Source organism: Rattus rattus, chromosome 1 (genome assembly GCF_011064425.1).
Source record: "Rattus rattus isolate New Zealand chromosome 1, Rrattus_CSIRO_v1, whole genome shotgun sequence".
NCBI lineage: Eukaryota > Metazoa > Chordata > Mammalia > Rodentia > Muridae > Rattus > Rattus rattus.
In genome coordinates this window covers 125,251,670-125,277,173 of record NC_046154.1, presented here as the reverse complement: position 1 = coordinate 125,277,173, position 25,504 = coordinate 125,251,670, and positions in this window count along the sequence as shown.

Here is a 25,504-nt window from a genome sequence, read left to right as displayed (position 1 = left end):
TACAGTTCTACCAAACTGAAAATCTATTTCTTAGAATGATAAGGTACAATGAATACTTGTCACTAGGAAAAAATAGGCTTCTGGCTTTGGGGACAATGTCACCATGTCATTCTTAAATTCTTTCCTGGTTCTGTGTCTCCATAATTTACTGATGTATACAGCTCCACGGTGATAGACTGCTCAGAAGCTGTGTAGTTTTCAGTCAAAATGCTGCATGAAGAAAAAAATGACACCCAATTTCCCTGTGTTGTGAGCGAAGTGTGATGTAGCTCTCCGAAAAGCTGTCAGCTCACTGTGTTAATCTTGTCCTAAATGGCAGTAAGCAGGTGTCAGTATCCCGGGTACAAAATATCCACTGTGAAATCCAAGGAGAGGAAGTACACGTGGACAGCAGAGGCTCTTAGGCTCTCATAAAGCTTCTGTAGTTCAGTGCTCCATGTTGAAGTCTGCTTGTGTTTGTTGCTGAGTGTGTGAAGCTGACTGGATAGACACTGTGAGCACCAAGAGAGCTTTGGAGTTGTCATTAATAAGTATATGGATCCTATAAATTTAAACAAATGGCTGTAATCTATCCACCTTTATAAAGCAGTTCAAAATGCTAGTCTGTTTTGCAGAGAGAGAGAGAGAGAGAGAGAGAGAGAGAGAGAGAGAGAGAGAGAGAGAGAGATTTTCCCTCAATTTACTATTTTTGGATTAGATGATGGGCAAATTCATGAGGCTTCAACAATTTATTGGTCATAGTGGCTCTACAGGGAAAAATGTATTATCCCCTTTGAAATCTATGTCCAGTAAAGTAATTTTAAAAAACCAAATCACTGAAACTGGAGAGATGACTCACAGGTTAAGAATATTGTCTGCTCTTCCGGAGGTCCTGAGTTCAATTCCCAGCAACTACATGGTGGCTCACATCCATCTGTAATGGATATTATAAAAACAAACCAAATTTATCAACTTACTTTGCATGTTTTCATGCCCCTAATTTTAAAAATCTACATATGTGTAATAGTTAACATAGGCTATATAAAGAATATATATGGGTTGGGGATTTAGCTCAGTGGTAAAGCGCTTGCCTAGCAAGCACAAGGCCCTGGGTTCGGTCCCCAGCTCCGGGAAAAAAAAAAAAAAGAATGTATATGTATGTATAATTTTGCTAGAAAACTAATATTCTAAAATATAAACTCCCATTAAATCTTTGTTTTTTAAAGTCAAAAAAAAAAGAAGATACTATTAAGCACCAGCCATATTCAATCAGGGCATTTTTCCTTTTATCTGAGATTCACATCCAAAGCCAATTTAATAATCTAAGTATAGGTTGCCATAAAACATCCACTGTGCACATTTTCATAGCATCAATTTTAATTTTTGTATATTTTAGAAAGCTCATGAATTATCACTGCTGATGGGTTTTCATATTAAAGATGCTAAGTTTCTTCTTTCAAGCAATTCCAGTCTGAAAAATTTAAATGCACCAAAGTGGTGTAGTAGAAACATCAATAAATTTTCCAGAAGCCAGAAATGCATAATTAAGTGTTCAGCTGATGTAGATATTAGATGCTCTCTACGGACACAGAAATGCCAAGCAATGAGTTTGTTTCATAATATGTAACCCATTTCAATGTTTCATACAATATTGGGAGCACAGCTTTTGTATAGAGCAGGACCTCTTGGTGTGTAATTCCCTACTTTGCAAACAAACACAGAATTGGCGCCTGGTTTATACTTTTCTTTAAAACTCTGCCAAAACTATTGCTTAGGCACAAGTGATCTGCAGGGCAACTTGGTGCACAGATCAGTTTATGAAAACTGAAAGTGTAGAGAGACATTGATGTGACCACTACTTACTTTGAGAAGCAGAAAGCATTTTAGAGTTTGGTTCTGGAAGGAGCAGACATCTTTCCTGGTAGATATTTTTTTCTTTCCACCCAATATGCCTATGTATATGGTTTACCATTTTATTTACAAGCCTCTTAGAGATTATTGATTTCTATGGGTTTTTAAAATCTGGGCATTTCATCTCATTATTTTAGAGAAAAATAACTTTGTTCCAGTAACCATGAAAATGGGATAAATTGAATAACACAGAGGTAGGTCAATGGTAATATAGTTAGTTGTTAATGCTCCATAACAGAAGAGAGGAAGTTAAGATCCCGGAACCATTATATGGATCTCTATCCATTATTTCTCTTCTTTTTTTAAAAAAATTTTATTAGATATATTTATTTACTTACATTTCAAATGTTAATCCCCTTCCCGGTTTCCTGTCCATAAGCCCCTGTCCCCTTCCCTCCTTCTCCCACATATGTGTATTTCCCCCATCCATTCCCCTTACTGCCCCCCACCATATTCCCCTGCACTGGGTGTCCAACCTTGACAGGACCAAGGACTTCCCCTTCCACTGGTGCCCCAACAAGGCTATTCTCTGCGACATATGCAGTTGGAGACCTGGGTCACTCCATGTACAGTCTTTCGATAGTGGTTTACTGCCTGGAAGCCCTGGTTTGTTGGCATTGTTGTTTCTATGGGGTTGCAAGCTCCTTCAGCTCTTTCAATACCTCCTCTAATTCCCCCCAAGTGGGTCCTGTTCTCAGTTCGGTGGTGGTTTGCTGCTAGCACTGACCACTCTATTGGACATGCTCTGGATGTGTCTCTCAGGAGAGATCTATATCCAGTCCGTTTCAGCATGCATTGTTTAGCAACGGAAGAAAGGATTCAAAAAATGTGGTACATCTACACAATGAATACTACTCAGCTATCAAAAACAATGATTTCATGAAATTCATAGGCAAATGGAATGAACTAGAAAATATCATCCTGAGTGATGTAACTCAATCTCAGAAAAACACACTTGTTATATGCTCACTGATAAGTGGATATTAGCCAAAAAAGCTTGAATTATCCAAGATGCAATCCACAGACCACAGAAAGCTGAAGAATGACCAAAATGCAGATACTCCAACTCCTTCTTTTTTTTTCATCTTTATTAACTTGACTATTTCTTATTTACATTTCAATTTTTATTCTGCTTCCCTGTTTCCAGGCCAACATCCCCCTAACCCATACAACTCCCCTTCTCTATGGGTGTTCCCCTCCCAAGCCTCCCCATATTACCTCCCTCCCACCAACAATCATGGTCACTGGGGGTTCAGTCTTGACAGGACCCAGGGCTTCCCCTTCCACTGGTGCTCTTACTAGGATATTCATTGCTACCTATGGGGTTGGAGCCCAGGGTCAGTCCATGTATAGTCTTTGGGTAGTGGCTTAGTCCCTGGAAACTCTGGTTGGTTGGCATTGTTGTTCATATGGGGTCTCAAGCCCCTTCAAGCTCTTTCTGTCCTTTCTAAGATTCCTTCAACGGGGATCCCATTCTCAGTTCAAGGGTTTAATGATGGCATTCACCTATGTATTTGCTATATTCTGGCTGTGTCTCTCAGGAGAGATCTACATCCAGTTCCTGTCAGCCTGCACTTCTTTGCTTCATCCATCTTATCTAGTTTGGTGGCTGTATATGTATGGGCCACATGTGGGGCAGACTCTGAATGGGTGTTCCTTCTGCCTCTGTTCTAAACTTTGACTCCCTAATCCCTCCCAAGGATATTCCTGTTCCCCTTTTAAAGAATGAGTGAAGCATTCGCATTTTGGTCATCCATTTGAGTTTCATGCATTCTGTGTGTCTAGGGTAATTCAAGCATTTGGGCTAATATCCACTTATCAATGAGTGGATACCATGTGTGTTTTTCTGTGATTGGGTTACCTCACTCAGAATGATATTGTTCAGTTCCATCCATTTGCTTATGAACCTCATAAAGTCATTGTTTTTGATAGCTGAGTAGTATTCCATTGGTGTAGATGTACCACGTTTTCTGTATCCATTCCTCTGTTGAAGGGCATCTGGGATCTTTCCAGCTTCTGGCTATTAAAAATAAGGCTGCTATGAACATAATGGAGCATGTGTCTTTGTTATATGTTGGGGCATCTTTTGGGTATATGCCCAAGAGAGGTATAGCTGGGTCCTCAGGTGTTCAATGTCCAATTTTCTGAGGAACCTCCAGACTGATTCCCAGAATGGTTGTACCAGTCTGCAATCCCACCAACAATGGAGGAGTGTTCCTCTTTCTCTACATCCTCGCCAGCATTTGCTGTCACCTCAGTTTTTGGTCTTAGCCATTCTCACTGGTGTGAGGTGAAATCTCAGGGTTGTTATGATATGCATTTCCCTTATGACTAATGTTGAACATTTCTTTAGGTGTTTCTCAGCCATTCGGCATTCCTCTGCTGTGAATTCTCGGTTTAGCTCTGAACTCCATGTTTAATAGGGTTATTTGTCTCCCTGCAGTCTAACTTCTTGAGTTCTTTGTATATTTTGGATAAAAGCCCTCTATCAGTTGTAGGATTGGTAAAGTTCTTTTCCCAATCTGTTGGTTGTCGTTTTGCCCTAACAAAAGTGTCCTTTGCTTTACAGAAGCTTTGCAGTTTTATGAGATCCCATTTGTTGATTCTATATCTTAGATAATAAGCCATTGGTTGTTTTAGTCAGGAAAATTTCTCCAGTGTTCATGTGTTCGAGATGCTTCCCCACTTTTTCTTCTATTAGTTTGAGTGTATCTGGTTTGATGTGGAGGTCCTTGATCCACTTGGACTTAAGCTTCTTACCGGGTGATAAGCATGGATCGATATGCATTCTTCTACATACTGACCTCCAGTTGTACCAGCACCATTTGATGAAAATTCTATCTTTTTTCCATTGGATGGTTTTGGCTCCTTTGTCAAAAATCAAGTAACCATAGGTGTGTGGGTTCATTTCTGGGTCTTCAATTCTATTCCACTAGTCTATCTGTCTGTCTCTGTACCGATAACATGCATTTTTTATCACTATTGCTCTGTAATACTGCTTAAGTTCAGGGAGAGTGTTAGCCCCGGAAGTCCTCTTATTGTTGAGGATAGTTTTAGCAATCCTGGGTTTTTTATTATTCCAGATGAATTTGCAAATTGTTCTGTCTAACTCTTTGAAGAATTGGATTGGTATTTTGATGGGGATTGCATTGAATCTGTAGATCGCTTTTGGTAAAATGGCCATTTTTACTATATTAATCATGCCAATCAATGAGCATGGGAGATCTTTCTATCTTCTGACATCTTCTTCAATTTCTTTCTTCAGAGGCTTGAAGTTCTTATCATATAAATCTTTTACTTGCTTGGTTAAAGTTACACTGAGGTATTTTATATTATTTGGGACTATTATGAAGGGTGTCATTTGCCTAATTTCTTTCTCGGCTTGTTTCTCTTTTGTGTAGAGGAAGGCTACTGATTTATTTGAGTTAATTTTGTACCCAGCCACTTTGCTAAAGGTGTTTATCAGGTTTAGTAGTTTTCTCTGGTGGAACTTTTGGGATCACTTAAATATACTATCATATCATCTGCACATAGTGATATTTTGACTTCTTCTTTTCCAACCTGTATCCCTTTGATCTCCTTTTGTTGTCTGACTGTTGTGGCTAGAACTTGAAGAACTATATTGAATAAGTAGGAAGAGAGTGGGAAGCATTGTCTAGTCCCTGATTTTAGTGGGATTGCTTCAAGTTTCTCTCCATTTAGTTTAATGTTAGCCACTGGTTTGCTGTATGTGGCTTTTAGTATGTTTAGGTATGGGCCTTGAATTCCTATTCTTTCCAGGACTTTTCTCATGAAGGCCTGTTGAATTTTGTCAAATGCTTTCTCAGTATCTAATGAAATGATCATGTGGTTTTGTTCTTTCAGTTTGTTTATATAATGGATTACGTTGATGGTTTTCCGTATATTAAACCACCCCTGCATGCCTGGGATGAAGCCTACTTGATCATGGTGGATGATTGTTTTGATGTGCTCTTGGATTCGGTTTGCCAGAGTTTTATTGAGTATTTTCTGGGTCTTCAATTCTATTCCACTAGTCTATCTGTCTGTCTCTGTACCGATAACATGCATTTTTTATCACTATTGCTCTGTAATACTGCTTAAGTTCAGGGAGAGTGTTTCCCCTGGAAGTCCTTTTATTGTTGAGGATAGTTTTAGCAATCCTGGGTTTTTTATTATTCCAGATGAATTTGCAAATTGTTCTGTCTAACTCTTTGAAGAATTGGATTGGTATTTTGATGGGGATTGCATTGAATCTGTAGATCGCTTTTGGTAAAATGGCCATTTTTACTATATTAATCATGCCAATCAATGAGCATGGGAGATCTTTCTATCTTCTGACATCTTCTTCAATTTCTTTCTTCAGAGGCTTGAAGTTCTTATCATATAAATCTTTTACTTGCTTGGTTAAAGTTACACTGAGGTATTTTATATTATTTGGGACTATTATGAAGGGTGTCATTTGCCTAATTTCTTTCTCGGCTTGTTTCTCTTTTGTGTAGAGGAAGGCTACTGATTTATTTGAGTTAATTTTGTACCCAGCCACTTTGCTAAAGGTGTTTATCAGGTTTAGTAGTTTTCTCTGGTGGAACTTTTGGGATCACTTAAATATACTATCATATCATCTGCACATAGTGATATTTTGACTTCTTCTTTTCCAACCTGTATCCCCTTGACCTCCTTTTGTTGTCTGATTGTTCTGGCTAGAACTTGAAGAACTATATTGAATAAGTAGGAAGAGAGTTGGCAGTCTTGAATAGTCCCTTATTATAGTGGTATTACTTCAAGTTGCCTTAGTTTGATTTTGGTTATTGGTTTGCTGTGGATTGCTTTACTATCGTTATACATGGACCTTGAATTTCTGATCTTTGCAAGACTTTGTTCATGAAGGCCTGTTGAATTTTGTCAAATGCTTTCTCAGTATCTAATGAAATGATCATGTCGTTTTTATCTTTCAGTTTGTTTATTTAATGGATTACGTTGATGGTTTTCCGTATATTAAACCACCCCTGCATGCCTGGGATGAAGCCTACTTGATCATGGTGGATGATTGTTTTGATGTGCTCTTGGATTCGGTTTGCCAGAGTTTTATTGAGTATTTTTGTGTTGATATTCATAAGGGAAATTGGTCTGAAGTACTCTTTCTTTGTTGGGTCTTTGTGTGGTTTAGTTATAAGAATAATTGTGGCTTCATAGAAGGAATTTGGTAGCGCTCCATTTGTTTCAGTTTTGTGGAATATTTTGGATAGTATTGGTATGAGGTCTTCTATGAAGGTCGGATAGAATTCTTCACTGAACCCATCTGGACTTGAGGTCTTTTGGTTGGGAGACATTTAATGACTGCTTCCATTTCTTTAGGAGTTATGGGGTTGTTTAACTGGTTTATCTGTTCCTGATTTAACTTTGGTACTTGGTATCTGTCTCGGAAATTGTCCATTTCCTGTAGATTTTCAATTTTTGTTGAATATAGGCTTTTGTAGTAGGATCTGATGAGGTTTTTGAATTTCCTCTGATTCTGTTGTTATGTCTCCCTTTTCATTTCTGATTTTGTTAATTTGGACAGAGTCTCTGCGTCCTCTTGTCGTTAGTCTGGCTAAGGGTTTATCTATCTTGTTGACTTTCTCAAAGAACCAACTTTTTGTTCTGTTGATTCTTTGTATAGTACTTTTTGTTTCTACTTGGTTGATTTCAGCTCTGAGTTTGATTATTTCCTGCCTTCTACTCCTCCTGGGTATTTGCTTTTTTTTTGTTGTTGTTGTTGTTGTTTTAGAGCTTTTAGGTGTGCTATCAAGATGCTGATATATGCTCTCTCCTGTTTCTTTCTGCAGGCACTAAGAGGTTTGTTTTTCCTCTTAGCCCAACTTTCATTGTGTCCCATAAGTTTGGGTATGTTTTACCTTCATTTTAATTAAATTCTAAGAAGTCTTTAATTTCTTTCTTTATTTCTTCCTTGACCAGGTTTTCATTGAGTAGAGCATTGTTTCACTTCCATGTATATGTGGGCATTCTTCCCTTATTGTTGTTGAAGAACAGCTTTAGCACGTGGTGTTCTGATAGGACGCATGGGATTATTTCTATCTTTCTGTATCTATTGAGGGGTGTTTTATGACCAATTATATGGTCAATTTTGGAGAAAGTACCATGAGGTGGTGAGAAGAATGTATATCCTTTTGTTTTAGGATAGAATGTTCTATAAATTTCTGTTAAGCCCATTTGGTTCATGACTTCTCTTAGTCTGTCTATGTCTCTCTTTAATTTCTGTTTCCATGATCTGTCCATTGATGAGAGTCGGGTGTTGAAATCTCCTACTATTATTGTGTGAGGTGCAATGTGTGCTTTGAGCTTTAGTAAGGTTTCTTTTATGTATGTAGGTGCCCTTGTATTTGGAGCATAGATATTTAGGTTTGAGAGTTCATCTTGGTGGATTTTTTCTTTGATGAATATGAAGTGTCCTTCCTTATCTTTTTTGATGACCTTTGGTTGAAAATTGATTTTATTTGATATTAGAATGGCTACTCCAGCTTGCTTCTTCAGAACATTTGCTTGGAAAGTCGTTTTCCAGACTTTTCCTCTGAGGTAGTATCTGTCTTTGTCTCTGAAGTGTGTTTCCTGTAGGCAGCATAACGCAGGGTCCTCATCGCGTATTCAGTTTGTTAATGTATGTCTTTTTATTTGGCAGTTGAGTCCATTGATTTTGACAGATATTAATGAATAGTGATTGTTGCTTTCTGCTGTGTTCATATTTAGATGTGAGATTATGTTTGTGTGCTTTTCTTCTCTTTGTTTTGTTGCCAAGATGATTAGTTTCTTGCTTTTTCTAGGGTTTTGCTTGCCTCCTTATGTTGGGTTTTACCATTTATTATCCTGGATAATGTAGTGCTGTAGTGCTGGATTAGTAGAAGGATATTGTGCAAATTTGGTTTTGTCATGGGATATTTTGGTTTCTCCATCTATGTTAATTGAGAGTTTTGCTGGATACAGTAACCTGGGCTGGCATTTGTGTTCTCTTAGGGTCTGTATGACTTCTTTCCAGGATCTTCTGGCTTTCACAGTCTCTGGTGAGAATCCCGTGTGATTCTGATATGTCTGCCTTTATATGTTACTTGATCTTTTTCCCTTAGTGCTTTTAATATTCTTTCTTTATTTTGTGCATTTGGTGTTTTGACTATTATGTGACAGGAGGAGTTTCTTTTCTGTTCCAATCTATTTGGAGTTCTGTAGGCTTCTTTTATGTTTATGGGCATCTCTTAAGTTAGGGAAGTTTTCTTCTATGATTTTGTTGAAGATATTTACTGGTCCTTTGAGCTGGGAGTCTTCACTCTCTTCTATACCTATTATCCTTAGGTTTGATCTTCTCTTTGAGTCCTGGATTTCCTGCATGTTTTGGACCAGTAGCTTTTTGCATTTTACATTATCTTTGACAGTTGTGTCAATGATTTCTATGGAATCTTCTGTTCCTGAGATTCTCTCTTCTATCTCTTGTCTTCTGTTGGTGATGCTTGTATCTATGGTTCCTTGTCTCTTCCTCTGGTTTTCTATATACAGGGTTGTCTCACTTTGTGCTTTTTTTTATAGCTTCTATTTCCATTTTTAATTCCTTCACCTGTTTGATTGTGTTTTCCTGGAATTCTTTCAGGGAATTTTGTGGTTCCTCTCTGTAGGCTTCTACTTGTTTATTTATGTTTTCCTGTGTTTCTCTAAGGGAGTTCTTTATGTCTTTCTTTGAGTCCTCCATCATCATGATCAAATGTCATTTTAAATCTACATCATGCTTTTCTGGTGTGTTTGGATATTCAGTGTTTGCTTTGGTGGGAGAATTGGTCTCCGATGGTGCCATGTAATCTTGGTCGGGTGCTGCTTGGGTTCCTGTGCTTGCCTCTCGCCATCTGGTTGCCTCTGGTGTTACCTTGTTTTGCTATTCCTGACAGTTGCTAGACCGTCCTATAGGCCGTGTGTCAGGAGTGCTGTAGACCTGTTTTCCTGTTTTCTTTCAGCCAGTTATGGGAACAGAGTGATCTGCTTTCGGGCGTGAAGTCTTTCCTGTTTACTGGTTTTCAGCTGTTCCTGTGGGCCTGTGTCCTGAGTCCATGAGGCAGGTTGTTTGGAGCAGAAAAGTTGGTCTGACCTGTGGTCCCGTGGTGTGGCTAAAGTGGCTCCTGGGGGTCTGCTTTTCAGCTCTCCTTTAGGGCAGCCACCAAGAGGGCCTGTGCTGCCTTTTCCTGGGTCCTCCGTGCACCAGGGTCCCTGATGGGGTTAGGTGTTTTCCTCAGGAGTCAGAAATGTGGGCAGAGTTTAGTCTCTTCTGGCTTCCCAAGTGTGTCTGCCCTTCTAAAGGTTTAGCTCTCCCTCCCACGGGATTTTGCTGCAGGGAGCTTTTGATTGGGTCCCTTCAGATTTGGTGGAGTCTGGACTGCAGAGGACCTTCCCGTGGAATGCCCCTATCTTCTGGTTCCCTATACAGTTTCCTCTTGGGCCAGGGATGTGGACAGGGGTGGGCAGTATTGGTGGTCTCTCCCACTCTGAAGTGTCAGGAATGCTCACCACCCGGGTGGTGAGCTCTCTTTCCCAAGGGTTTTGGGAGCAGGGTATGTGGGCTGGGATCAGCAAGGTTCAGGCTCCAGCTAAAAACCGGAAGTGCCCAGTCCCAGTGGAATTTTGTCTCTGTGCATCCTGAGTCCACCAGGCACACCACTTTGGAGCAGAAAAGTTAGTCTTACTTATGGTCCTGCAGCTGAAATTGCTCCTGGGGTGCTGCTTTTGAGCTCTCTGTGAGGGTGGCAACCAGGAGGGCCTGCGTTGCCTTTTCCAGGTGCCCCTGTGCACCAGGGTCTCAGATGAAATTAGGTGTTTTCCTCTGTAGTCAAAAATGTGGGCAGAGTGTAGTCTCTTTTGGTTTCCCAGGCATGTCTGCCCCTCTGAAGTTTTAGCTCCCCCTCCAACGGGATTTGGGTGCAGGGAGCTTTTGATCGGGTCCCTTCAGATCCCATTGGTTTCTGGACCACAGGGGACCTGCAGCTTGAGTGCCCCCACTCCTTTTTAAAAGGGGGAAAATATCCATAGGAGTGGATATAGAAGCAAAGTTTAGAACATTATTTCTCTTCTCTACTCCCCACTCTAAGTTCAAATGTTTTTTGGAAATATTTTGAAGTACATAGTTATTGGAATGTGGAATTTTTATGATTCAAAAAGACCTCATATACAATGGTACAGAACATTATAAGGATGTAACTGTGTTGGTTTACACACACTCCTGTAAATGTCCATTTATCCATGATCTGTCAGCCCAGTCGATTCATCCTATCTCAGAGCTGGACTTTGATGGACTTTGTTTGGCATTATTTCCTACCTAAAAAATGTTTATATCTTTCTCTGAAAAAATAACATAATATTTATCAATTAAAAATATTTTACTGGATTCTAGACAGAAGGCTCGGTTGGAGGGGTGTCTGTGAAATAAGCATTATGACCTTAATTTGGAACTCCAACATCTATATCAAAAGCCTGGTTAAGGAGCAAAGTTACAATTAACTATATATGGTTGAGACAGGCAGATGCCTGAAACTCATTAGTTAGTTAGACTAGTCAGATTGATGTGTCCCAGAGTCAGCAAGAAAACAAGAAAACCTGCTTCCAAAAGGAATGGGGAAGAGAGTAAGGTGGGTCAACAGGTTAATTCTCTTGTCTTGCAAGCCCCATAACTGGAATTCAATTTCAAGGTAGAGAAATAAAAAGCCCTTTCAAAGTTGCCTTCATACCTATGAACACGAAGACACCACACACACACACACACACACACACACACACACACACACAGTTGCACACATGGACATAGACTATACATGCACACAGACACAATTGCCACAAATTTATCTTCAAATATTTTTCATCTAGAATCAAGGAATGACTTTTCTCAGCTACAGCTTTTTTAGTACTTCACTTTATTTCTGAACCTTATCTAAGTCTGGTGGCTCCACTCAAACCTATAACCCCGCATCACCCTGATTCAATAGCAATGTGTCTGGCAGATCTCCAGCAATTGCTTTCTCTGAATCTTTCCTCATCATCCAGACTCTTAGATTTCTATCAGATTCCTGCTATTGTCTGTTAGCTCTTTGAAACCCTTTGAACTCTTTAACCTCTTTAACACTCTGAAACCATCCTGTAACCTACAGGTAGATAAAGTTACTGACTGTGTGATGTGTAAATATGTGATGTGAGAGCTAATATTAGTAATGGAAAATGAAAGGAAGAACCCTTTCTGGCTACTAAGTAAAGTAGGTGTATTTGGCAAACTGTTTCCAAAGAAACAGAGAAAGAAACTGCTTCTATGAAAACCACTTTTTGCTGGGAATTTATTGTTACTAACAGATTTTGATTGTGGAAAGACACAGGTGTATTTGTTTATCTTTCTGACATTCTATAATACAGGTTGATCATTGTAAAAAAGGTATTTATCTGACTGAGGGTTTAAGAGATCTGTATTTTAGTGTGTATTCATTCACAGGTCATACATTCACAAGATATATTTAAAAATTAATTCCCTCACTTTCAAGATACTATTACTTTTCTACCCTTTATATATCCTTATGTGATGCAACGTGGTGGGCTGTAGACACTCAGAGGTCCTCTTGATGCTACCACATGTGATATGGCCTGGGGAAGACACTTTGATGATCATTAGCTTCACGGTTGGCCTACATCAGTATCCACTACAGTGTACAAGTATGGGATGGAGAGATGGGAGAGAAAGAGAAGCAGTATGCTTTGAGTATTATGAAGAAAGGAAGAACTGGGGACTTGAGGATGAAGAGGAATAGTCTGATGTATGTAGCCTGTCATTCCACTGGATGTCATGGTGAATTCCTAACCTTTGCTGCAGTTGAGGACCATATCTGGGTCCATGGGCATTCAGCAATGTAGGTCTCTGTCCATGTTCACTGCTCATATTTCCACTGAAGACTATGTGGATGCCCGGGTCTAGGTGCAACTTCTGCCTGGGACCATGTTGATGCCCCAGGGCTGTGCAGAGCTGGATTCAGCACTTGGGAGATCAAGCCCTTTACTTCACCTGGGCAGCACAGAAGAGTTGACCCTGGTGGCAGGGGTATGCCTGAGTAGGCCCCAAAGACCGTGCTGGATAGCCAGCCATGCTGTGCATTTGTAGTGGCATGGGTGAGGGAGAGATAACCCCTTTACTACCTTCAGCAGACAGGAGAGCTGACCCCTGGACGGTGAGAGTGTTAGAGCCTGTCCCTCTTTACCAGCTGTGGGATTTAGGAGAGCAGGACCTGTGCCTCACCTAGGACCATAGTACTGTTGGCCCTGATGCCAAAGGCAAGGGTGAACTTATCCCCAGGACATGTGACCTGAGAGTGAGAGAGCCACACTCTGGCTACAGCACTCAGGAAAGCCCTCCTCACTGACACACACACACACACACACACACACACACACACACACACACACACACACACACACACACACACACCTTGATTAGACAGCACAGTTTAGCTGGCTCTGGTAGAATGGATTCAGGTGAACCTACAAGGGCATGAGTGTGGGTAAGAGGGGATGACCCTGTGGCTAAAGCATTGTGTGAGTTAGCCTGGGCAGTGCTAGAAAACTCACCCTTGTCATGTGGTTCAGGAGAGCTGATGAGCTGACCAACTTAGCTACCATCCAGATTCAAGGCTTTGAGTTGGCCCACAAAATGTACATCATCAATGAACTGCTCAAACACATAAAAGGGCCAGTTCTGCAGATCCAAAGCCATAAGATCTCCATGATGATAAGTAAAAACAAGATATGTGAGAGAAGTCTGGGTGAGGATCTGGTATTGATACTATACCAGAAGCCAGAGGTCACAAGCCAGAACAACCATCCATTGCAATGAATATTTGAAAGCAAAGATGTATATACAAAGGACATACTCTTGGATAAACTGCGACATACTATAGCTTCCATGAGATGTTTCTTTTTCTTTTTTTCTTTTTTTTCCCCTCTTTTGGGAAGAAACTGCAAGGGGAGAAGGCAGATGGAAAGGGATGAGAAGATGATTGGTATTGAAGTACATGATGTGATAAAAGTATTATTAAAAAGTTTATAGATAAAAAATATATATTCACCCTCTCTTCTTGCAGTATCTGTTTCTAGTTTTGTAAGTCTAGTAATGATTCTTTCCATGATCCAGAATGCTCTTGAGTGTAAAAATATGTGTTGCTGTCATGGCCCAGTTCTCAGTGTTAAAGTTGGCAGATTAATGACAATCATTCCTATTAATCAAGCAGAATTTTTGAAGATTAAGTGTGCACTATGTGGTCAATAACTTCTTGGTTAAAAAATAAAAAATGAACTTATTCTCTAAAATCATGAGAAAAATAAGAAACACATTTATGTCAGAAAAACAAAAGAAGCTCTTAGCAAGCTACTTTTGCAAAAATATTGCTTGCAAACTACAGGTAGGAAAGTGCTCTCTTACCACCTCTTGCTCTTTGTTCTTTGCTGCTCTTGTCCCTTATCCCCCATACCTCACGTGCCCATGGTCAGCCTCCTTTCCACTCTTCTACTCTTCTCTCATTAAACCTCTCCACATGGAAAAAAAGAAAGAAAGAAAGAAAGTGTCTGGTTCAACACTGTACCTACAGGGACTGAGAAAGCTGTTAAAAAGTACAGCATACAGAAGTAGGAGAAATGTGATTTCGACAAAGACAGTCAGATAAAAACATTTAAAAGAAAAATCCCTTTTAACATAAAATTTCTAGATGGTGGAGAAAATATTTACTGATATCAGAAATAAAATGAATGAGTAACTGGTTTTACTTATTCAGTGTTGATAGTTAATGACTTGGGTTCATCTTAGAGCATTAGCCATTGGTGTTCTGTTCAGGAATTTTTCCTGTGCACATGTGTTCAGGGCTCTTCCCCACTTTTTCTTCTATTAGATTCAGTTGATGTGGCCTTACGTGGAGGTTCTTGAGTCACTTGGACTTGAGTTTTGAACAAGGAGATAAGAATGGATCATTTTTTTCTTCTTCTACATGCTGACCTCCAGTTGAACCAGCACCATTTGTTGAAAATTTTGTCTTTTTTCCACTGGATGGTTTTGACTTCTTTGTCAAAGACCAAGTAACCATAGGTGTGTGAGTTTATTTCCAGGTTTTCAGTTCTATTCCATTGAACAACCTTCCCGTGTCTGTACCAGTGCCATGCAATTTTTTATCACCACTGCTTTGTAGTACAGCTTGAGGTCAGGGATGGTGATTCCTCCAGAAGTTCTTTTGAGAATAGTTTTTCAATATCCTGAGTTTTTGTTATTCCTGTTGAATTTGAGAATTGCTCTTTCTATCTCTGTGAAGAATTGAGTTACAATTTTGATTGAGATTGCATTGAATGTATAGAATGCTGTAGTAAGATGACTGACTATTTTTACTATGTTAATCCAGCTGATCCATGAGCATGGGAGATCTTGCTACCTTTACTGGTCTTTAATTTCTTTCTTCAGAGATTTGACATTCTTGTCATAAAGATCTTTCACTTGCTTAGTTAGAGTCACACCAAAATATTTTATATTATTTCTGACTACTGTACAGGGTGTCATTTCCCTAATTTTTTTCCTCAGCCCATTTATCCTTGGAGTGGAGGAAGGCTACTGATTTGTTTGAGTTAATTTTACATTCAACCAATTTGTTGAAGTTGTTTATCAGCTCTAAGAGTTCTCTGGTAGAATTTTTGGGGTTACTTAAGTACGCTATCCTATTATCTGCAAATAGTGATATCTTGACTTCCTCCTCCTCTATTTTATCCCTTTGATCTCCTTTTGTTATTTGAGTACTATACTGAAGAGATAGGGAAGGGTAGGCAGCATTGTCTTGCCCTTTACTTTCCTGAGTTTGCTTCAACTTTCTCTTCATTTAGTTTGATGTATTTGGTTTGCTGTATTTTATTTTTATTATGTTTATATATGGACCCTGAATTCCTGATCTCTCCAAAATTTTAACCTTAAGGGGTTTGTCAAAGGTGTTTTTTAGCATGTGGTTTTTTTATATTTGATTTTTTTATATAGTGGATTATGTTAATGGAATTTTGTATATTGAACTAACCATGCATCCCTAGGATGAAGCCTATTTGGTCATGATGAATGATCATTTTAGGTATGCTTGTATTTGGTTTGAGAGAATTTTATTTCATACTTATGAATTGATATTCATAGGGAAATGGGTCTAAAAGTTCTTTTTTTTTGAATGTGTGATTTAAGTGTCATTTTAACTGTGGCTTCAAAGAATGAATTGGGTACTGTTCCTTCTGTTTCTATTTTGTGGAATAGTTTGATACATATTGGTATTAAGTCTTCTTTGAATATCTGATAGAATTCTGCACTAAATCCATCAGGTCCTGGGCTTTTTTGGCTTGGGAGACTTTTAATGACTGCTTCAATTTCCTTATGAGTTATGGGAGTGTTTATAGGGTTTATCTGATTGTGGCTTAATTTTAGTTCCAGCTATCTGTCTCAAAAATCCTCTGTTTAATCTACATTTTTCAGTTTTGTTGAGTAAAGCCTTTTGTAGTAAGATGTGAGAAAATTTAAATTTTCTTAAGTTTCTGTTGTTATGTCTCCATTTTCCTTTCTAATTTTGTTAATTTGGATAGAGTCCCTGTACACTCTAGTTAGTTAGGCTAAAAGTTTAATCTATCTTGATTTTCTCATAGAACCAGCTTCTAGTTTTGTTCATTCTTTGAATCGTTCTCTTTCTTTCTACTTGGTTAATTTCAGCCCTGAGATTGATTACTTCATGTCATATAATCCTTTTGGTTGTATTTGCTTCTTTTTGTTCAAAAGTTATCAGATGTGCTATTAAACTGCTAGAGTATTACCTGCCCAGTTTCTTTATGCAGGCACTCAGATCTATGAGATTTCCTCTTAGTACTGCTTTCATTGTGTCCTATAAGTTTGGATAAGTTGTGCCTTCATTTGCATTAAATTCAAAAAGTCTTTAATTTTTTTTTTATTTTTTCCCTGGCCACGTTGTCCTTGAGTTGAGAGTTGTTCATTTTGTTGTTGTTTTATTGTTATCGAAGACCATCCTTAATCTGTGGTGATCTGATAGAATACCTGAGATTAATTCAATGTGCTTGTACATTGTTTTGTGTCTAATTATGTGGTCAATTTTGGAAAAGGTACCATGAGGTCCTGAGAAGAAGGTATATTCTTTTGGTTTTGGATGAAATGTTGTAGATATCTGTCAAATACATTTGGTTCATAACTTCCGTTAGTTTCACTGTGTCTTTGTTTAGTTTCTGTTTCCAATCTGTCCATTGGTGAGAGTGGGGTGTTGAAGTCTCCTACTATTGATGTGTGAGATTTGATGTGTGATTTGATCTTCAGTAACATTTCTTTTATAAATATGGGTGCCCTGACACTAACGCTGATGCCACTTATAACTTGCTTGCTAGTAGGAGCCTAGTATGGCTCTTCCCTGAGAGATTCTACTAGTTCCTGACCAATAAGATGCAGATACAGCAGATACTACCATTGGACTGAGCCAAGGGACCCCAATAGAAGAGCTAGGGGAAGGACTGAAGTTGCTGAAGAGGATTGAAACCCCATAGGAAGAGCAATATCAACTAACTGGACCACCTAGTGCTCCAGGAGACAAAACTACCAACCAAAGAGTATACATGGAGGGATCTATTGCTCCAGATACGTATGTAGCAGAGGATGGCCTTATCTGACATCAGTGTAAGGGGTGGTCCATGGTCCTGTGGAGACTTGATGAAACAGTGAAGGGAGATGCTAGAGTGATGAGGCAGGAGTAAGTGAGTGGGCTAAGAAGCACCCTCATAGAGAGAAAAGGGAGGAGAAGAGGGGGAATAGGATTGGGGGTTTGAGCTGGTGTAATTCGGAAGGGGAATATCAATTGAAATGTATAAGAATAAAATGATCAATAAACACCAACATCTAGATTGTTTTCTGAGAGTCAAACCTGCACGTAATGCATTGGTGATATAATCATAAGCCCTTGAGTAGCATTTGCCTGTGGCAAGTTTGTTATTTACTATCTTCACAACTGTGAAATTTCCCTTCTCTTGAATTGAAAGACCATTCCTTCAGGAGAAATACACAAAACATATTACCAAATAGGAAGACATTGCTGAGTCTCATAAAATGAATAAACAATATTTAAAAATAGATTTCTGCTTTATTAAATAGCACAATTTTTTTCAGTGGCTAGTAATGGGCTTTAAACCTAATGAAGAAAACCCATTGTGACTTTTCAAGTGAAGATAAACACAGTTATGGTTCAAGAAATGCAAAGTCCATTCAAGACTGTTTTAATACTCATTGCAAAAGACATGGAAGTTTTGATGCATTCTAGTGATTTATAAATAGTTTTCAAATGTTAGAACTCTTAGAAGACTTTTCTCCTGAAATATAATTTATAAATACAATTTAGATAATTGTAACTTTAAAAATATGTTTGAATTATTAAGATCTTTAAAAATGAATTTTCATATAGGGCAAGTAAATGCAGTTGGAAATATTAACTTATATTTTTAAATGAAATTAATGCTATTTTATGTAAGTGGATGAGTAAATGTTTTGAATACTGAACCACCCCCATCACATACACACACAATTATAGAAAGAGGAAAACGAATTCGTTGATTTTTTTGTTTTATTTTTTTTTTAGTGATCTTCAATACAATTGAATCTTCTTCTATATTGTTCAGAACTATTATGCAAGGGTTACTGAGAGTGGCTTTCCAGAAGTCTAGATTCACAAGGATCCAAACTATAGCAAGTTTCGTACATGTTCTGATCTTTAGCTGCAAAATGCAGCTCTCTACTGTTGAATTCCACTGCTCTATTGTTGAGTTTTGGATAATGTCCATACAGAATCTCTACAGAAAGCAAAGATAAGACACATTTACTTGTTTCCACTTAATATAAATCCATTTACCATAAACGGAGTACTTCAAGTCCTGTTCTTAAAGACTTATATATTTAATATTTATGACTCAACATGAAGTATTCATGAGATCTTTAAAAAAGAAGATAAATCAGTCTTCAGATTGGATACAGTCAGGCATGGTTTAAGTTGCTCAACTCAAAGGCTTGGGAGCATCCCACAATGCAGCATCATGTCTGAGAAATGTAAATTTGATTGAATTAATATTTTATTTATATACACATATATTATGTAATAATATGTACAGATTGTCTCATGATCTCTGGTCTACATTTTCCAACTTCTACAGGTGCTTATTGCCAAACTGGGCCCGAAATTATGTATGTCCCACAAAGATCCACTATATAATAGGGTCACTTAGATTGCATAGAGGAAATACTTATTTTAAAAATATCAAAGCGCTTGCCTAGCAAGCACAAGGCCCTGGGTTCAGTCCTCAGCTCTGAAAAAAAGAAAAAGAAAAAAAATCAAATGGATCTTATTGTGTGATAATTTTAGAAATATCGAAGTTATCTCTGGTATTATGATATCACAAATATAATGTTTTCTTTTACGTATTCAATGTAGAAAAAGTGTTTAAAATAAGCATAATTAAGTTTTATAGCATTCTTGCAGGATTGTCAGAGCATAGCAAAAACAATTACTTAAAAATGGTGAAAAATAACAGAAAAATAGAATTAAATTATCATGGAAGGTAGTGTTCAAATCTATGCTCTAATTACTTGTGTCCATTAGGTTACAGGCAGTTTTCCTATGGGAGCTTAATGCTGTGTGCCAAGAGGCAGCAGTACAATAAAAGGTCAGGTATAGAGCCTGCTGCCTGAGTTGAATCTTGACTTCAATAGGTAGTGACTGTGCACTCTGGGGCAAATCACTTTGTTCCCTTTGCCTGATTTTTTTCTTTCTCATTTACATTGAAGATAATTAAATGCCTCTGACATGTTGTTATGCCGATAAATAACTTATTAGATTAAAAATAACTAGAATGGTGTCTAACCTACAGAAACAGTGGAAAACATTTGTTAAATTTGTGCTTCTTCTGCTTCTGTAAGCATTTTTTAAGTTCAGAAAGAGTTACCTTCCCACTGTTTTCTTTCTCCTTTTCCTTTCATTCCTTAGCTTATTGTGGCTTGCCTTTCTATGTGTTGGCATGTTTACTCATCATTCATAAGCTTACCAATTGACTTTTAATTGTACATTTGAATAAAATAATTTTCCATATTTTCATTATTCAATCTTTTGCAATATTTGTAATACTGGTATACACCTTGTGTTTGAAATTTTATGTTTTCCTTCTTCATAAGCTCTATATGGTTTGTGGATTATTAGGGTGGTACTTTTGGTCTAATATCCGCTTATCAGTGAGTACATACCATGTGTGTTCTTTTGTGTCTGAGTTACCTCACTTGGAATGGTATTTTCTAGCTCCATCCATTTGCCTGGGAATTTCATGAAGTCTTTAGTTTTAATACCTGACTAGTACTCCATTGTGTAAATGTATGACATTTTCTGTAACCATTCTTTTGTAGAGGAAATCTGAGTTTTTTTTAGCTTCTGACTATTATAAATAAGGATGCTATGAATATAGTGGTGCATGTGTATATGTTTTATGTTGGAGCATCTTTTGGGTATTTGCCCAGTAGTGGTATAGCTGGGTCCTCAGGTAGAACTATTTCAAATTTTCTGAGGAACTGCCAGAATGATTTCCAAATTGATTTTACCAGCTTGCTCTCCCACCAGCAATGGAGGAGTGTTCCTCTTTCTCCACATCCTAGCCAGCATCTGTTGTCACATGAGTTATTTATCTTAGCTATTCTGATTGGTGTGATATGGATTCTCAATGTCATTTTAATTTGCATTTCCTTGATGACTAAGGATGTTAAATATTTCTTTAGTGCTTCCCAGCCATTCAAGGAAACCGAAGAGTGGATGCTTCAATCCTACATAAAATGGGGAATAAAATAATCACAGGAACTAGAGGGTAAGAGGGAGAGACCTGGGAGTGAGAGAGGAGGTGGGGAGACAAAGGGGGATGGGATCAGGTAATAGGGACAGGAGAGGAATTTAAAAGGTCAGGAAATAGAATAGAAATATGTAGTAGTCAGGAATTGGTAACTGGGGTAGCCACGATAAAGTCCCAGACACCAGAGAAACAAGAGGCCCCCAGGACCCAATATGCATCACTTTAGCCAAAATACCCAACAAAGGGGAAATAGAACCCGTAGAGACCACTTCCAGTAGACAGGCACGACCCCCAGTTGAGGGATTGGGATACCCACACAAATCATTAACCGAGAAATGTTCCTGTCCAAAGAAAAGACAAGGACAAAAATTGGAAGAGAAACTGAAGAAAGGTCATCCAGAGATGCCCCACCTAAGGATCCATCCCATTTGAAGACACCAAGTCCCTGACACTATTGCTGATGTCAAGATGCCAAGATTTATATATATATATATATATATATATATATATATATATATATATATATACACACACACACACACACACACACACACACACACACACACACACACACACACAATATTTTTAGATGGCTCTGACCATATTGCCAAGATTTCCCTTTGGTCATGAATTCTGTTGCATCAGCTTCATTGGAACTAGAATCAGAAGCCTTACTGTCCCTGGCCATTTGACCTATATTTATGGTTTTACAATTATTATCTTCTTAATACTCATACTAATATCATGTAATCTTTGACTTCATCCATTCTGGAGTGAAAAAGTACTGGGAATGGATCTTGATCAAATATTGCAGGTATTAACATTGATAACAGAATAATAAATAGAATGTGTATGAATGTTAGAGAAGAGGATCTCTTTTTTATGGAATACAATACAAGATATAGTGTGAATTTTTTTCAAATCAATAATATTCTCAGCAGCAAGACTGAATTAAAGTATAAACCATATTCTTGATGATAATCATATAGCAAGGTAATTTTAGTAATATATTTGAGATTACAGGTTCATCTACTGCTTCATGTGACAGAAAGGGTAGGGAGTGTACATGACCTCTGTGTACCATGAGCTCGATTTTGCTTTGACCCAAAAACTGCTATAAAATTTGAAGTTTATTAAAAACCAATAATGGCATTAGAGGGGAACTTGATTAGTGTGGATGTATTAAAGCAGGTGACAACTAGTTTAAGTGTGATGAAGAGAATGCCAGGGAAAAAGAAGATAAACAGATCTTAGGTGGATGGTACATTCTATGACAATAGGAAGAAAATGTGACTAGAAGATTGACACAGCTAAAATATCCTTTACTTGCAAACTATAGCATATGTAATTACTAAATATCTAACTGAATCTCTTAAGTAAGAGAGCATATTTGGTTATTTTTACTCAAATATAGTTATAAATAGAATTGAAGGACTCAGTGATGAAGATATCTGTGCTTTGGATCTGTTTAGAAACAGGAGGGTTTACATTTTCACAGCTAGCTGCTGTGAGCACTGAAGACTGACGAAATAGTGTACATCCCATTGAAAGAGACATTGTAGTCCTCTATAATTGCATCCTGTGGCCTCAAAGGGGGAGTTTGATTCTGTTACCGCAGGACATAAAGTGTTTTCACAGCCTGCATAGTATAGCACTGTTTGAGTTGTGACTCTGAGATTTCTTTCATCTTCTAAAAGATAGAACTTTACGGCCCAGTGCAGTTCACCCTCTGCCTCACAATAACTGGAGGCCAAGGCACTGAGAGAGCTCATGGATGTCTTGCTTTTGAGAGGAGGTAGTCAATAGGAAGGTACTTTGCAAAGTGTGACTTCTAAAATACCACATAATGAGCCATTTTTTCTACATCTGGTTATTAAGCTTTGTAAGTATAGCCATTGATACTGGACTAGAGAAGCCGACCTAACAGGAAATCAAGTCTGAGTGTTGCTTTAGGAAAAAAAGTCACAGATCGTCAAGTAGTTTTCATTTGGTGCATTCATTGCTTATATCTTTCAAATAAATGACCAAGTAAGTTTCCCATAAGTTTATGTACAAAGCACTGGAGACTGAGAAAAACTTAAGGATAAAAATGATGGAATCTTAACTCTACTTAGCGATAGAAGATTTAATTTGGTCTGATGTATATGATTAATTTGTTTCTGCATATATGATTTCAATTGAAGGTATGTATATGAATTAAATCATATTGACATAGTGCATATGATATGTATAATAGGCAGATACAATTTTTTAATTATATGTTATATATCAAATAAAATTTAACTAGAAATTACTAATCATGTCATGTACCATAATAATTTAATATGAAAACAAATGTTTAGAGATGAGATATTGTTAAACTCAAATAATTTAGAAACTACAAATAATATAATCAATAACTATATAATCACCTGTTTGGGCTACAAATAATATAGTTCAAGTAACCACTTTCATTGTTCTATGTTTTACAAATAGTGTTCTGTAGGAAACAATAGACTACCAAGACTTTAGAAGAGATTGGTTTCCAATTACTTATGCTGCTACTGTTTCATGCTCAGTCTTACTTGTTTACTTCAAGTCTTACTGTAAGTTTCTCCCAGTTTTAAATTTTTTTTTATTTTAAGTGGAATTTATTACATAAAGGGAAGCGAGACAAAGAAGTTAGATAGTGAAAAAGCAAATATTCTAATAAATACTTCATTTTCCTCATAAATTTCTGAGACCAAATTAATGTTGTGAAAACTATTTACTTGAGTATTAACACACGCTATTGCTTGTGCTGATATAATAGAATGTTTACTAAAAAGTGAGACAATTTGTATGCTCTAGGTCCAGGCAAATGATTTAAAAAAATACATCTTATTAAAGATATTTCTCTAGTGGTTTTGTTTATTTCAGAATGGCATATAGAAATTAATATTAATTTTAATAACCTGGAGTTTTAAGACTTTTAGGAAATGTTTTTCAAGTGAGTCCTAGAATAACCACCCCAAAGAGCGATGAAGAACATGTAACTGTACCATGCACTCTGGATCTGCAAATAATGTTCGTAAATTTCTCATAAAACTGTTGATTAACAATTTCATATATATATTTACATATATATGTATAATGTATGAGTGTGTGTGTGTGTGTGTGTGTGTGTGTGTGTGTGATACTGCCAAGATGGAATCGAGGCTATCTTTAAAAATACATTCAAATTTAAATTTTGTGATCAAAATAATTTTCTACCCTCTTTATAGCATACAAAATTTCATGAAGTACATTTTATGAAAAGAGACACTAGTTGGTTTTCATTAAAAAGTTAAACATGGAAATAATTGTGCTTATGAAAGTAAAGAACAACTTTTTTTTTCTTTTCTTTTTTTCGGAGCTGCGGACCGAACCCAGGGCCTTGCGCTTGCTAGGCAAGCGCTCTACCACTGAGCTAAATCCCCAACCCCAAGAACAATTTATAATTGATAAAGAAATTATAAATGAATATCATAAAACATAATAATCTAGATATTAAAACTGCATAAGATTTTCATGAAAATTAGTATATGAATATTTAAATTCAAATAATTGTTAGCATTATATATAAAAATGTAGTGAATTTTTTGTGTTATGTGTAGTGAAATTCTATTGATATGCAAAATTTGAGGTATCTTAGAATTGGTTAGGGATGAGGTCCTTGCTTAAATGGGCTTTAACTCATATGTTAGAATGCTAGAGCTATTCACACACATCATCCACTGAGTCAGTTGTTTCTATGATATAAAATTCACAGAAAGTAGGAAGAAGAAGTCAGAAAGAATTTTCATTATAGAGGCCTAAGGGAGAGCTTAAAGGTAGGATTTATGTATGAACGGATCCTAAGAAATGGGATGTCACAAAGCGGCCACTGTGGTGGCTTTTACAGAACTTATGGAAGAAATTGCTGAGGCAGAAAAAAGGGGGCTTAAGCTAGTCACTATATTTAACGAAACCACACAGTGTCCAGCATTTCTTCCCAATTTGGGTCACAACCTCAAGTATATAACTTAGGCAATGCTGTGCATTTAGCGAAGCATGATAAAGAAAATTCAAGATACCTTCTGGAATACTTTACTTCTGGCCAAAGCACAATCAAAGATATTTTTAAAATTTGAAGTAAAAGCAAGAATATTTGAGGTCTCTGCTCTAACATATTCCTATCTCATCCTCACCAATCTCGTAACATAAATTATATTTATTGTTGTGAAATGGTGACAATATCCAACTTGATAGAAATGGCTTACAAAAACCTCAAAATAGTAAAGAAAGAAAAAATATCAACATTATAATTATCAGAGAAGGGTGTGATTTATTTATTAGATACTTTTTATTTACATTTCAAATGTTATTCCCTTTCCTGGTTTCCCATCCATAAGCCCACTACCCCCTCCCCCTTCCCCTTCTTCTATAATGGTGTTCCCACTGACCAAACACCCACTCTTCTCATTTTCCTGTCCTGACATTCCACTACACTGGGGGTCCAGGCTTGGCAGGACCAAGGTTTTGTCTTCCTATTGGGCCAAAAAGGTCATTCTCTGCTACATATGCAGCTGCAGCCATTGGTCTGTCCATGTATACTCTTTAGGTAGTGGTTTAGTCCCTGGGAGCTCTGGTTGGTTGCCATTGTTGTTCTTATGGGGTTGCAAGTCCCTTCAAGCTCCTTCAATCCTTT